Below are 13853 nucleotides of genomic sequence, written 5' to 3'. Positions count from 1 at the left end.
CACATTAAGTATCGCGCCTACAATAAAAAAGACCATTGTCGTAGCTACATAGTTGTTACTTGACGGAGTTATAACAAAATGTTGAGTCTTGTTTATAAATAGGTCTAGTGATTGTTAAACTCTGAGGTTTGTACTTTGTAATAAGAGCTATGGTTGATCATTTCAAGTTGTGCTCCAAGTACGGTTGTTATTGTAGAGCATAGAAGTAAGGGTGTGAATTAACCGAAAAAACTGAGCCAAAACCGAAATAAACAAACCAAAACAAAAACCGACGGTTAGGTTTTATGTTTTACAAAACATTGAACTTTTGGTTCCGTTTCGGTTTTGCATGTAATTAAAGCTGAAAAACCAAATTGAACATATAGATTTTCATTTTTTATATTAAATTCTAAGTAATCTATGATAATTTAGTATATAGATTGGCTCGAAATATTCTACGCGAAATGTATATTAATCAATTAGTTAATTAATTATTAACTAGTAAAAAAATTTAGACTAGAGAAGAATTTTATTTTTCAACCTAAAATTTTGAAGCCCAAACAGAGGAAACCGAAAAAACTGAAATCAAACAGAATCCAAACCAAAAATAAAATAAACTGAAATCGAACAATTTTTAAAAACTCAAAACCAAAATTCTGTTTTTTTATTTTAGCTTAAACTGACTCAGACTGACTCATGCATTAAAAATTAACTAACCATTACAAATAAATAATTTTTATAGTTGTTTAGCTTAACTATCTCATAATCGAGACTACCTATAACCGGGTATGACCCAACAAGTTAGGGCCTGGCCCATCAGCCCATCTATCTTCTGAGACAATGGGCATATACTTTCATGATAAGTGAATACAAATATAAAATTCTCAAGTTATTTACTTAACATTCTGATAAATGATCGTACTATATCAACCAGAGAGGACGAAATATCCTCTAGGCTTACCCTTGATAACCAGTACATACCCAGCTCTAGTGCTTAATCCATGATCGTTTGTAGAGACACGTTGAACTCTGTGTGGTCCTTGGCTCCTTGCTAACCGCCATGAGAGGACACAAGCCAAAAATGCTGTGACCGTTGGGTAGAACCAAACAGTTCTGAGTCACATGAACCATCCACCAGAACAAAGCATTGCAACCCTTGGATGGAACACCTAAATAGATGTGACGACCATGAACTGAACCAATGAGTGTCTTTTCAAACCTTGTAAGTTGTAACTGCCACCACCCTTTGTGCAAACTGCAAAGTGAACCATCAAAACACCACATTACGTCAACGATCACATGCACCCTCCCCATGGTTATGGAATCAAAGCATCGGCATCACGTGAGACAGGATCTGTTGAGAAGTCCCTTACACCTTTCCTTTAAAACTACACAAAATATACAAATAATTGTATGTGTTTCTTCTTTATTTAAAGAAAAAAAAAAGAAACTAATAGTATATGCTTAAACTCATCAACTCAAACGTATGTTCTTCTTCCAAATATTATGTGTTTTTCTTATATGATTTCTCTTTTCTGGGTATGCTGTCTACAATATTTCATACTTTTTGGATGTCTAGAAATTCAGGTCTAAACATATATTAAAGAATTTAAGTATGACAATAGATGTGCATTTAACAATATGCCTCTTTTAATTTCATAACCATCTTCAAAATAATCTCTTTTAACATTCATTTCTTATGTACCTACATGCTGAAATAAGCGTGCCTTTCATATGTTATAACATTGATCTAACATTGATCATCAAAACGCTACTCTCTTTCAACACTAACTTCTTCTACATTTGATTTACACCTTACATGCACCGTCGTTTCACATCCTTTGAGATGCGATATGTTTCATTTCCACATATACTATAAACGTTCATGTGCTAGGTTGTTTGTCGGATTCAATAAACTACAAAATGCGTACCCATAAGTTCACTTTCTTGGCGTCTCGTTCAACGATTAATATAACGTTAACCTATCTTTCTTTTTATCTTATCACACATCAAATCATTGTGTCACATATTATCTCCAAAATGATAGGTTGACAAAAAAAACAATTTGAATTGTAAGCACGAAGACACATACAGAGTTATGCATCGGCTGGATGGATAGGGTTGGGGGTAGGTAAAAACGGGCCTAGTCAAATTGGGTTGGTGATAATGCGTTGGAGTGTAAATAAGTTTCGGTCAAAATGAGACATTTTTTAAAGAAAAGCGTCGTTTTTAGTTTAACTGAGATTGGGTCTGATTGAAAATGGGTTTAGGTCAAAACGAGGCGTTTTATAAAGGAACAAATCATCAAAATAGAATAGTTATCAATATAACAATTGAATTTGTTAAATTAAAACTTAATTTGAGATCCCCGTGCCCTTTTGACCCCGGGGGTGGGGGTGAAGAAGATTACAGATTAATTTTTTTTAATTATAACACGTGAAAAATTGATAATGTATAAAATAAGAACTCATATTTTTTAAAATAAAAATAAGAGAAGTTGACCAATATATGCGCAGGAGACGACGAGTTGGTGCAGGAGATTCTCGCCGTCGACCTATATTGGTGCAGGAGTAGGCTATCTAGGCTATTGGTTAGATCGAAACGATGTGACGGCACAAGAGTTAATGTATTGCGTAGTGGTGTTTAAAAAAATTGAAATCCGAATCATCCTACCGAGCCAAGCTTTGCTTGTTTAATAGTTTTAGTATATTAACTCATGACACTTCCATTCCATCATATGCCCTAGGTTTGCAAACACTCGCATTCGTAAAAACACATAACTAAATTTGATACAACCTTGCGAGGTTTTAGTTGTATCTGACGGAGAAACTGAGATATGGACCAACATAGATGTGGATCCATAACCACTAGACATAGGCTACTAAATTTATGGGAGTAAACTTTAACAACAATTGACTCTTCCTATTATTATATATATTAATTTTCAAAGTTGTTTACACACACATTTCTACTGTTTGTTTGAAAATGGGTTTTACATGTTTGTATTGTCTATTGTGGTGGTTGTACATATCTCATATGCTTTTTCTCCTTGCACGTGTCTTCACCTTTACATCTGGCGTCTTTAAGTTTACACACGTCTTCTTCTTTCTTTATTTTCTTCTTATTCTTATTTTACTCTATTGATCTCCAGGCCTTTGTTTATTGCTCTGATGAGCCTTTGCTTCTCTGTCTCCGGCGACCGCTTCTCCGGTGAAGTGGTTTTCGATGTCATAGCCAACTTCCTTCTCTCTATTGATACCAACTATCCACTGGCTTTATGGCAGTGTTGTATTGTGGTGGCCGGAGGTGACTGTTCCGGCTCCGATTCGATTTTTGCCGGGTTCTAATTTGGAAACCCTAGGTAACAAAGGCATCACGATGTGTCGTGTTGCCGGGTTACATTTTAGAAACCCTAGGCGACATCGATGGTGGAGGTTTATGGAAGTCGTTGTTATCGACTTTGTCGTACGTGGTGGCGAGCGGTCCAATGGTGTTTACGGTGTCCTCATGGCCGACACCATCTGCCATGCATGGTGGCTAGCGGATCAATGGTCTGATGGTATGGTGGCGGTGGTCAGGGTTTGTGACGTAAAACCCCAAATTGTCCCTGACCTTGGGTGGGGGCGTGGGTTTGCTTGATATTCGATTGTGGCCTGATGACCGTTGTTGTTGGCGGCTTTACCGTCCGTGGTGGCTGGTGGTCCGATGTTCAGGACTGTGTCATGTTCTGATGGTTACGCGAGTTTGTCGTTATAGCTTGATGAACCGTGGTATTCACTGTTTGTTTATTACTGTGCTATTGGTGTTTGTATAATTGTATTTGCTGCATAGATTGCTGTAATGTCTTCTTTGATATTCCGTGAAGTTTGTGTAAATTATGCAAAGTTGCAAACTGTTTTCAGATGAACATGAAGGTGGATCAAATCTTGATCACATATTCCAAAAGTTGAGATTGGCTTACCAAAGTATTATAAATTATTTTAGCTGTATACCCTAGGTTTTATTTTAGTATTGAAGGTTGAACCTTTGCCCTTTAGTTTTCTTCATCGGTCACCTCAGTCACACGAATGTCGTTTGCCGGTTTGGGAGGATTTGTGCACTCCCTTGTAAAGTGACCCATCTCACCACAGTTGTAGCACCGAAGCTTATCTTTATCAAAACCAATCCTCTTCCTTTCAGAATCAATCCTTGAAACTGTCATTTCCATAAGTCTTCATGAAGTTCATGGCTCAGTGGACAGCCATTGCCATCTGGTACTTGATATCCATCTTCTCAAGATCCTTTTGATTGATGTCTTTTAGATCCCCAGTTTCAAATTGTGGTGGCACCAAATTTCCTTGCATCAACTCTTTATGGCATGGCAGGAATGCATGAACCAGTGAAACATTTGAATCATTCAGCAATGGGAAAGCTTCACAGAGGTTTGAACCTTTACTTGGCTAAGGCTTTGAAGATGATGAAATCCCATGAGCTTTCAAGGCTTGTTCAACTACACTATCAACAGCCTTTTGAAATGAGCTTGAACCATATGAAGCAGACTGATTGCCGGTTGAGATAAATGCAGTTGTCTGTGGTGGCATACTTGAGGAGTACTTTGGAGTGGTCACCGGATACATATTCAGCTGAGTTTTGCTGATGAAGGCAGTGGGCATAGAAGAAACAGTACTTACCCCAGCTTGATTTAGAGAACTCAAGTCAGTGTTTGTCATTCCATTTAAGTTGGTGGTTCTCTTGATTGTGACTGTGTTAGTACTCCAGCTATACGGCAAAGAATTCATCAACTTGTGGTTGATTTTAGAGTTCGGGATGTTGATACTAGCAGCTCTGATTCTTACCATCAACTTTTCAAACCTTTTTACTAAATCCAATACACCTTCACCTTGACGATGGTTGAACATATTGAATTCTTCTTTTAGCAGTGCCTTTTTGTTTTCCATAATCTCAGTGTTTCCTTCTACCTTTTCAACAAGTGCATCCCACAAGCCCTTAGCACTTGTGTGTTCACTAAGAGTCTCAGTAATCTCATTTGAGAGACAAACAGTGAGAGTGAGGTATGCCTTCTTGTTTTGGTCAATCAAGTCCCTATCATTTTGATCATAATTTTCAACAGCTTTCAGTTGTTCTCCAGCAGCAGTGGTTACCATAGGAACATGAAGACCTACTTCAAAACACCTCATTAACATATCATCAGTCAAAGAGATAAAATTCATAAACCTCCATTTGAAATCGGCAAAGTTATCATCTAAGGTTGACATGTACTTTGGAGGTTTTGTAGGTGTTCCCACTTGGTTCTCAAGCAACAAATACCCCTTCAACAGCTCAGAATCAGTACTCGTCATATAGTCTTAATCACTCAACAGTTCTTAAACAGTTCAAATTCTAACACAGACAAGAATTTCGCGCAAAACGGTCTTTTGTGAAGCGAAAAAGTTGTTTCAAGCGAAGCGAAACAAATTCTGATAAATAGTGACGCGAAGCAAAATCCTTATGCGAAGCGAAATAGAATTAGGCGAAGCGAAATTGTGCTGCGAAGCGAAACGTCAAGCGAAGCAAAGCGAAATGTCAAGTGAAGCGAAAAGTCAAGCGAAGCGAGAAGTGAACAGTGAAGCGAAGCGAAAACTTGATTGGTGCGAAGTGAAATAATCTTGAGCGATGCGAAAAAGTTTTTAAACTTCCAGACGCAATCTTTCTTGGGATCAGTCCACCTAACTTGTCAGTTCTGGTCAAAGGTTGGTACAACCACCCAAGTACACGCGATGCGAAATTCTTAACTTATCATTTTTTAACAATTTTAAAACCGACAGTTTAATTTTAACACCTTTAAACCCAATTATTTTAGATCTAGAGCTTGTAAACTTGTTGTTTTTACTAAGAACACCTTCTAAGTCATGTTGTGGACCTTGAACCTGATTCCTTTTGTATTTTTCTAGTTTTCTTGCAAGGACTTATCTTCTACTTTCTCAGGATCAAAACCCAAGGTAGTGATCCAAAAACCCTCAAATAGTGAGCCGAGGCTCTGATACCAATTGTAGGTCCCAATCCGTGAGTGGATCTAACAACGTGTCTTGGATCAACCGAACTTAGTGCTAGTGGAAATCACACTAAGTCACCTAAGAGGTCTCAGATCTTGAGAGTTATTTTCGATTAAAAGGGGGTGAATGGGAGAGAGAACTAGAGATAATGTAAGTTAAGAGAGTTTGTCAAAAGGTTCTTCTTTCTCATGGCATGCTCTCTATTTATAGAGGAGCAGGCATGAGAAGTAATATGTTATTTCCAAATGCCTAATGGGCTAGTTTACAATTTCTCTTCGGCCTATTTCCCTTGGGCCTAGACACAAACAAAACAATCATCAAGGCCCAAAACATACATATCTAATACAAAAGACTAACATAAACAAAACGGAACCTAACAAATTAGACACACATAAAAAGAAATATATGACCTACTTGTTGGGATTAATCCGTTTGAAAGTTTTCTGTTGATTGAAGGACATTTGAAAATTATTAAATAGATAGAAATCCATGTTGTCATTTCTTTTCATTTATTCAAAATTACAAAGTAATATATGGTTAATAGACATAAATGCAAATTAGGTTTCAAAATTCAAAATTACAAAGTAACATATGGTTAATAGACATAAATGCAAATTAAGTTTCAGACTGATATTGGTGATTTTTAAATTTATTTTTGAATTATTATATTATTAAGAAATTCTAAGAATGCTTTGTATTTATAAAAATTAATCAAATGGATCAATAGAAAAGGGGCAAAACATGTTGTTTTAATAGATATATAGATAGATTATATATGGTGGCGATGCATTTGGAAACCTCTCATGTTCTCTATCATTGCTTTCAAGAACACAATGTCATAATTTATGTTACATTTGATTAGGAATACATGAAAAAACATTATTCAGTGTAAACTATAATATTCATCAAAAAAGTTTGAAGATGCATAGTGGATATTTGTTTGAGTTTATTATAATACTCGGTATTAAAAACTCATTGGTTTTAGAGACAAAACTGCTAAGCTATGTGAGATCCAAGGGGCACAACTAACTTGGTCTAAGGAGCAAAACCCCTAGCTAGGTTCGAGCTTTGCTTTCTGACAATTGTTTCTTTGTTAAAAATGCGTAGATTAGATTATTAATTCCTGGAATTTCATATGTGAATTTCGTTATCAAAATTGGGCACACTGTTTTGAAATATGAATTTCAAAATTGATAACCACCAAATGTAGTTGTCCACTGAATTTAGTTTTCTGTCGTAACCTTACACATACGAATTCTGGATCATTTGTTCATCCTCTTGCCTTTTGGTTCTCGAAATTGACACAACACACATACTTTATTCTTGTTAGAAAGGTTTATCGTATTGGAAAATTCAAGTGAACTACCGAATTATTTCGATTTGAAAATGCATTTCACGACTCAAAGATTATCCATGCATTGCATTTTACCAACTCCTAACAATAGAGGTACTTGTTTTAGTATTTCTCAATTTAAGAGGAGATATTAATACCCAGTTATATGTGATAATTCAATATGCACTAGTTACACTTGGCACTTTTGTTGAGTTTGTGTTACCACTTCCTTGTTGTCACACCCTAACCTATGGTGGGATATGTCAGAGTGCAACTGATTGCACAGTATCACAGAAGACACTATTACTAATAATGACAATAACTAATTATTTTTTTCATAAATCTAAGTACATCACGATCCAAACAAAACAATCCATAATTCAAACAAAATAACTTAAATGATTTTTTTATTTATGGATAACCTAAGGACTAAAGCTGTTGGCTTCAATCTTCAATCAACCGATATAAGTGCCTTCAACATGTATAAAAATAGATATATTTGATCAACATGAGGGTGGTGAGCAAAAGCATAATTTGATACATATAATATAAAAATTCAATTCTTATGCTGATGCGTAATCACAACAACTAACTGAAACAATAACAAATAAAATCCATTTATCATGACACTAAGTCAAGCTAATAAGGCGGGCGTAAGATCTTAGTAATGAGTATAAGGTCACCAACAATAAAGCGATAAACACTTAATCATATAGCATGTAGTAATTATTAGCAATACACGTAAACGCGTATAGATAGAAGTTAGATATGCATCTAATTAAACCTGGTAAAAAACAGAATAATCCCTAATAATAATAATGATAATATGATGATGATGATGATGATAATGATGATGACGATGATGCTGCTGCTGCTACTGATGATGATGATGATGCTGCTACTGATAATGATGATGACGACGACGACGATGACGATGCGATGATGATGATGATGATGATGATGATGATGATGATGATGATTGTGGTATACATATTGTTCCCAAAATAATAATAAAAAAATGGGGTGTGAATTACTCCCCTCGAAAGTAGGCGAGCCTAGAAAGTAACAAATAAATAAGAAAAATGAAGTTACGCGAGTCGACGATCCAATTCTATAAAAGATCCCTAACATGAGGTTAAAGCCATAAACAAACGAGTATAATGATAATTAAGTAGAATAATTAATAAATATGAGAGTTTAAACGAAAAACAAAAAGCTCGTTTTTAAGCGAGTGCTCGGTTTGTGTTCGACCCGAATATTGATTTGAGGTCAAATTCGGATCCAACATGACCAAAACACAAATACAAACATAAAACATTGAAGGAACATAAGTTAATTCGTGTCAATTCATAGTCTAATTGAAAAACCCAAATTTGATCTTAACAAACCCTAGATTGAAATTGATTCAATTGAATACAAAATCCCCCAAATCTATTGAAATTAGATGAGAGCTTTCGATCAAGGGTTGATAATTAACAATAAAAACACAAACTTACCCGAGAATTGATTGAAGACTAGAAGAAATAAGATTGGAAGACCTGTTTGACTTTTTAAAGTCAAACCGTGAAGAACACCTTGATTATGCTCTAATTTGTGAGAGAAAGTGAGATTTGCGAGTTGAGTAGTAGAGAATGAAGGTAAAGGATTGTTTATTTGCATGTGAATTTGACTTAAGCTTCATGTTTATCAATAACTTTGAGATAATTCGTATAAAACTTAAAAGTAAGAAGAGAATCATCAAGTTTGCATCTTTATCACAAATTAAAGGATAAAACTTATAGGTTTTTGATGATTATGATAATGGAATGTTCTAGAATCAACAAATCGGATAATAAACGAGTTTAGGATGGATTAACAGATTAAACGAGTTTGAAACATGAACTAACTTCACAGCTACCTGGCCACGCTATGCGGCGCACAAGGCCACCCCATCACGCTACGCGGCAGGGTGATTTCATCATATTTTTCTTTTTTCTTTAGTCATTTTTTGGTCCTTGTAATTTCTGGAATGCGATTTTAACGCAAAATAAGTGATTTTTACGATAGTTTAACATGTTTGAAGGCCATAACAATATACCAATATAAAAACGAATTAAACACAATCATATACTAATAAACACAAGTTTTATTAATGATGGCAAGATCCGAATACAAACCAGGGACGGGTAAACAAATACAAATACTAAACCGGAAATTGATGGATGTCACACTTGTGGGGTACTATACACTATGTCTAGGTTGGTGAACCTCATTCGGAAGAAGCTTGATCCACTCATTATTTTATTGGAGTGCAAATAAAACTTTAAAGGGTTCGAATTTGACAATTGTAATGTGATAGCTTCTCCTAAGGAGATAAAGCTGAAACTCGTGAAATACCTAGATAGATATCCCACCCATTTTAGATGTATAACAGGAAGCTTGATGTACTTGGCTTAGACCTGATATGATATGTCATCTAGCCGGGTTAATCAGTCTTTATATGTAAATACCAATCTTGTTAAAGCTAAAGCAATTGAAGCAAGTTCTTCGGTACATAAAAGGTACAAACTGACTATGGAAATATGCATCGTTGTGATCAAGAGAATATAAGATTCTCTAATAGTGATATTTATGGTAGATTTATGGAATATAGAAGCATTAGTGGTATCTTTTTCTTCCTAGGGTAGGGCCTCATCACATAGAAATCACAAATACAAATGGCAGTACCGTTATCATCATGTGAAGTTAAGTTTGTACAAGTTGTTGTAGCGAAATGTCAAACCAAAGGATTATTCTCGTTGAATTGACCGAACATGAAGAAGAACCAATGAAACATTATGTCAACAATACATCCACAATGGTGTTCATGAAGAACTCGGTGCTACATGGAAAAAGCAATCATAGCAACATGATGTTTCATTTCCTCCCAAATCTGTAGAAGGTGATTTAATAATTATAAGTTTTGTGAGTTGGATCATAAATGTGGACATTTTTACCAAACCACGTAACCTACATTGTGAAGAGAAATAAGTTGGCAGTAGTCAAGTTCAAGCCCAATAAGTTTTTAGATGGAGAACGTGGAGTATAAACCGGACCTGGATGGGTTCACTCGAACTAGAACAATCTTGACCCAATCATCAAATTATTAGTGTGGTTTTCTAAATTTAGGCAAGCAATGAAGTCATAGTGGAAGATTCATTGTGTCCTCTAACTATACCCATTATCTAGTCTTCATTTAAAGTTTCGTTTAAGAAAATTATGGAACAAGTTTTAATTAATATAGATTTGTAGCTATGTAATTTCTAGATGTCAAAGTTCAATTTGAACAATCATTTCCTTCTCTTTCAAGATTCTCCAAACTAGCTTCGTCCATCATAGTTCAATCTTTTTCCACTGTGAGTACATACTCTATGACCATCCGTAGTGGATGGCATTATATGGCGTTTTGGAACCATAATGCCTGGGAACACCGGCCCACAGGCATTATGGTAAGGCGCGTTATGTACATAGCGTTGTGTTTGCTCGAATTTTAAGAGTTTTGTGAGAGAGAGGTAGAGAGAGGCGTTTTGGGGGCATTTTCCCGTTACACCCACTTTTTACAAGATGTCCAAAAGCTGACTAGACGCCACATGGCGCAAAACGCCCAGATGCACCTACTTTTGACTAGCATGGTCTAAAGAAATAAAACAAACGATCCAACTCCCAACATCATTATTAAGAGTTATTAAGATTATGATAAAATCCCGGTAGATTTTGTCATCATTTATCTAACGATGTCCCACTCAATTACTTTCTCAATTTAACGCCTTACTTCTTTAACTAGGTTTTGAAAACACACATGCACGTTTCTATGGTTAACATGTGGTAACTAAGATTGCAAAATTTAATTGATCTCCACAAAAGAACAATGTTACTATTAGTGATAACCTCACCTCGATTATGCAACTTTATTAATAAGCCTTGAAATGATGTTGAAGCTCATAGTAAAACATAAATAATTATTTAAATTAAACAAAAATATATGAGCCTTCAATCTACGAGAAATCGAATCTGACTACGTGTTGTTTGTGTGCCAGATGTTTTACTCATTAAATCGCGCATACCCACAGACCAATTTTACAGTCCCTAATATACGTGGATGTTACTCTTCAAATTGAGTTATATTACTGTTGTTTCTTTTTCTAATAACTTGATATTAATTATGATTGATTTGTTTTCTTAATTTCTAGTGATGGTTTTACCTAGAAGATAAGTAATCATACAATAATCTTATTATTCTTTATCTTGTTTTATGTGTGGTAAAGTTATAGTTATATAAACAAACTAATGGTTAACATAAATCATTGCAGAATGCAAGCAGTTAATTAGAAGCTCTTTGATTCTAGTGGGAGAGATTGGGGGTAATGATTACAATCATGCATTAGAATCTGGAAAATCTATCACTGAAGTTGAAACATATGTTCCATTTGTTATTAACGCCATTATCTCAGCAGTCAATGTGAGCAAATACTTGAATTTTCTTATGCTACTTGTATAAATATGGTAATAGTAATTTGCTTGTTAAGTATTTAATTTCATGGTTATATTCGAAAAACACAGGAACTTCTTGAGTTAGGTGCTCAAACACTTGTTATACCAGGAAACCTACCAATTGGATGCTCTGCTACTTATTGACGATCTTTTATGGTTCTAGCAATGCGCAATATGATAATTCTACCCGATGTATCACACACTTGAATAAATTTTCTGAGTACCACAACAAACTTCTTCAGAAAGAATTAAATCAAATCCGAGTGGTTCATCCTGAGCTCAATATAATCTACGCTGACTACTTCAATGCTGCTATGCAAGTTTTTCTCTCTCCTAATACATATGGTACATAACATGATGTGTAGTCATACATATCAATGATATTATTCAAGCTAAGTTATATACGTGTTCAAGTTGATGACTTTGAAGTTTTGGCAATTACATAGGATTCACATATGGTGCTCTAAAGGCATGTTGTGGTGGTGGAGGTCTGCTTAACTATAATGCGTCAATAACTTGTGCAGACCCATTATCGACTACATGTGCTCAACCAGAAATATACTTTAACTGGGATGGATTGCACTTGACTGAAGCTGCATACAAGCTTATCTTCAAGAGCTTATTCGAAGGGTCATACACTACACCCCAATTCAAATCATTATGCCCTACAATAAAGTTACAATCAAGGATTGTTAGCTTCTACTTAAGCTGGTGGAAAATTTATAAATTCTTATTTTAGTTTCTATCTTCAAGTAATAGTTACAACCGGGACACTGGCTATTTTATTATTAATTAACATATTATATGGTTTGTGATGCACGAAACAATGTATCTTCACATATATTTTCAGAATGTTTGGGATTGATTTTGAAAGACAGCTTATTGGTTTATTAGCTTTTTCAAAAAGTAATTATGAAAAGCAAAGATTTGAGTCTTTTAAAAAACTGTTTTTTGACGTTTTCAAAAGGCTAAAATATAAATAATTTGTGTAATAGCTAAACACCTTTTAACTTATTCACTTTTTGAAAAAAACCGATAAGCCAATAAAGTGTTTTCAAACTCAATACCAAGCATGCTCTTTTAATATTGCTATTTTGTATAAATACTTTCCCCAAAATACGGTAACTGTAACTTGAATAGCATTATAGTGTTTTGTGTTTTGGTAACGTAAGGCTGTTTGCTACATAGAATTCATCGGAATAGGAATTTAAATACTTTCAAAACGTGTTTGGTTTGCACGGGTACCATATGGAATTATAATTTTTTCCTTCAAATTTTCTTCACTAGGAAAAAGTGAAAATTGCTTCTTCCATTTGGCAATGCAATATTTAAAATTCTTTGCAATTCATCACGTACATATGCCTAAAAGACCCCATAATTTTATCAATTAACTAGGATACAAAGTTTCATCGAAACTAATCCAAGTTCCACTAAATTTCAAATTCTTTAGAAATATATTACGAACCAAACAATCCCTAAGGTGGTGTTAATGAATTTACCGACACAATGTAACATTCGTTACTTTTCAAACCCGAAAACCTGACCCATTTTAAAATTTTCGGTTTTGTTTATAAATATATATTATTATTAATTTCGTTTCATGACATCTCGATTATTCATGGTTATAGATTGTTCGTTTATATGTCTTTGTTCAACTATTGAAACTACGTAATTGAAAGTTCTATTTAAATGATCCTCAAACTATAACTATACGAGTTGCATATTATCCGGGCATATTTTGAAAATACCCAAGTTATTAATACTTTTATATGAAGAAATCTTAAACTAGAAGGACTAAAACTGAAACTATAGATTTTTAAAATATATTAAATTAATATAAACCCAACCCAGCCCCTCCCAAACCCCCGTATTTCCGATCAAGACAGCCGGCGCCGGCGACGGCTCCGACGAAGCATAAAACGCGCCGTAATTTCCGTCCTTGACCAATTAACTCGTTGGAACGACTTTTGACCTTGATAATAAACAATAGTCTAATTACG

At 34.9% G+C, this 13853-nt stretch overlaps 1 pseudogene across 1 annotated transcript; it reads left to right on the top strand.

The window, feature by feature from the left end:
* Positions 1-10733: 10733 nt before the first annotated feature.
* Positions 10734-12671, top strand: LOC143611140 (GDSL esterase/lipase At1g28590-like; annotated as a pseudogene). The gene is made up of 4 exons (XR_013149718.1): positions 10734-10803; positions 11673-11821; positions 11923-12198; positions 12300-12671. The product of XR_013149718.1 is annotated as a GDSL esterase/lipase At1g28590-like (transcript).
* Positions 12672-13853: the final 1182 nt, after the last annotated feature.

The sequence above is a fragment of the Bidens hawaiensis genome, unplaced genomic scaffold (genome assembly GCF_021521415.1).
Source record: "Bidens hawaiensis isolate Kalapana, Puna unplaced genomic scaffold, B.hawaiensis_p1.1 tig00029621_1, whole genome shotgun sequence".
NCBI lineage: Eukaryota > Viridiplantae > Streptophyta > Magnoliopsida > Asterales > Asteraceae > Bidens > Bidens hawaiensis.
Note: the sequence above shows the minus strand (reverse complement) of the source record. Positions and strands in the feature narration are given on the sequence as shown.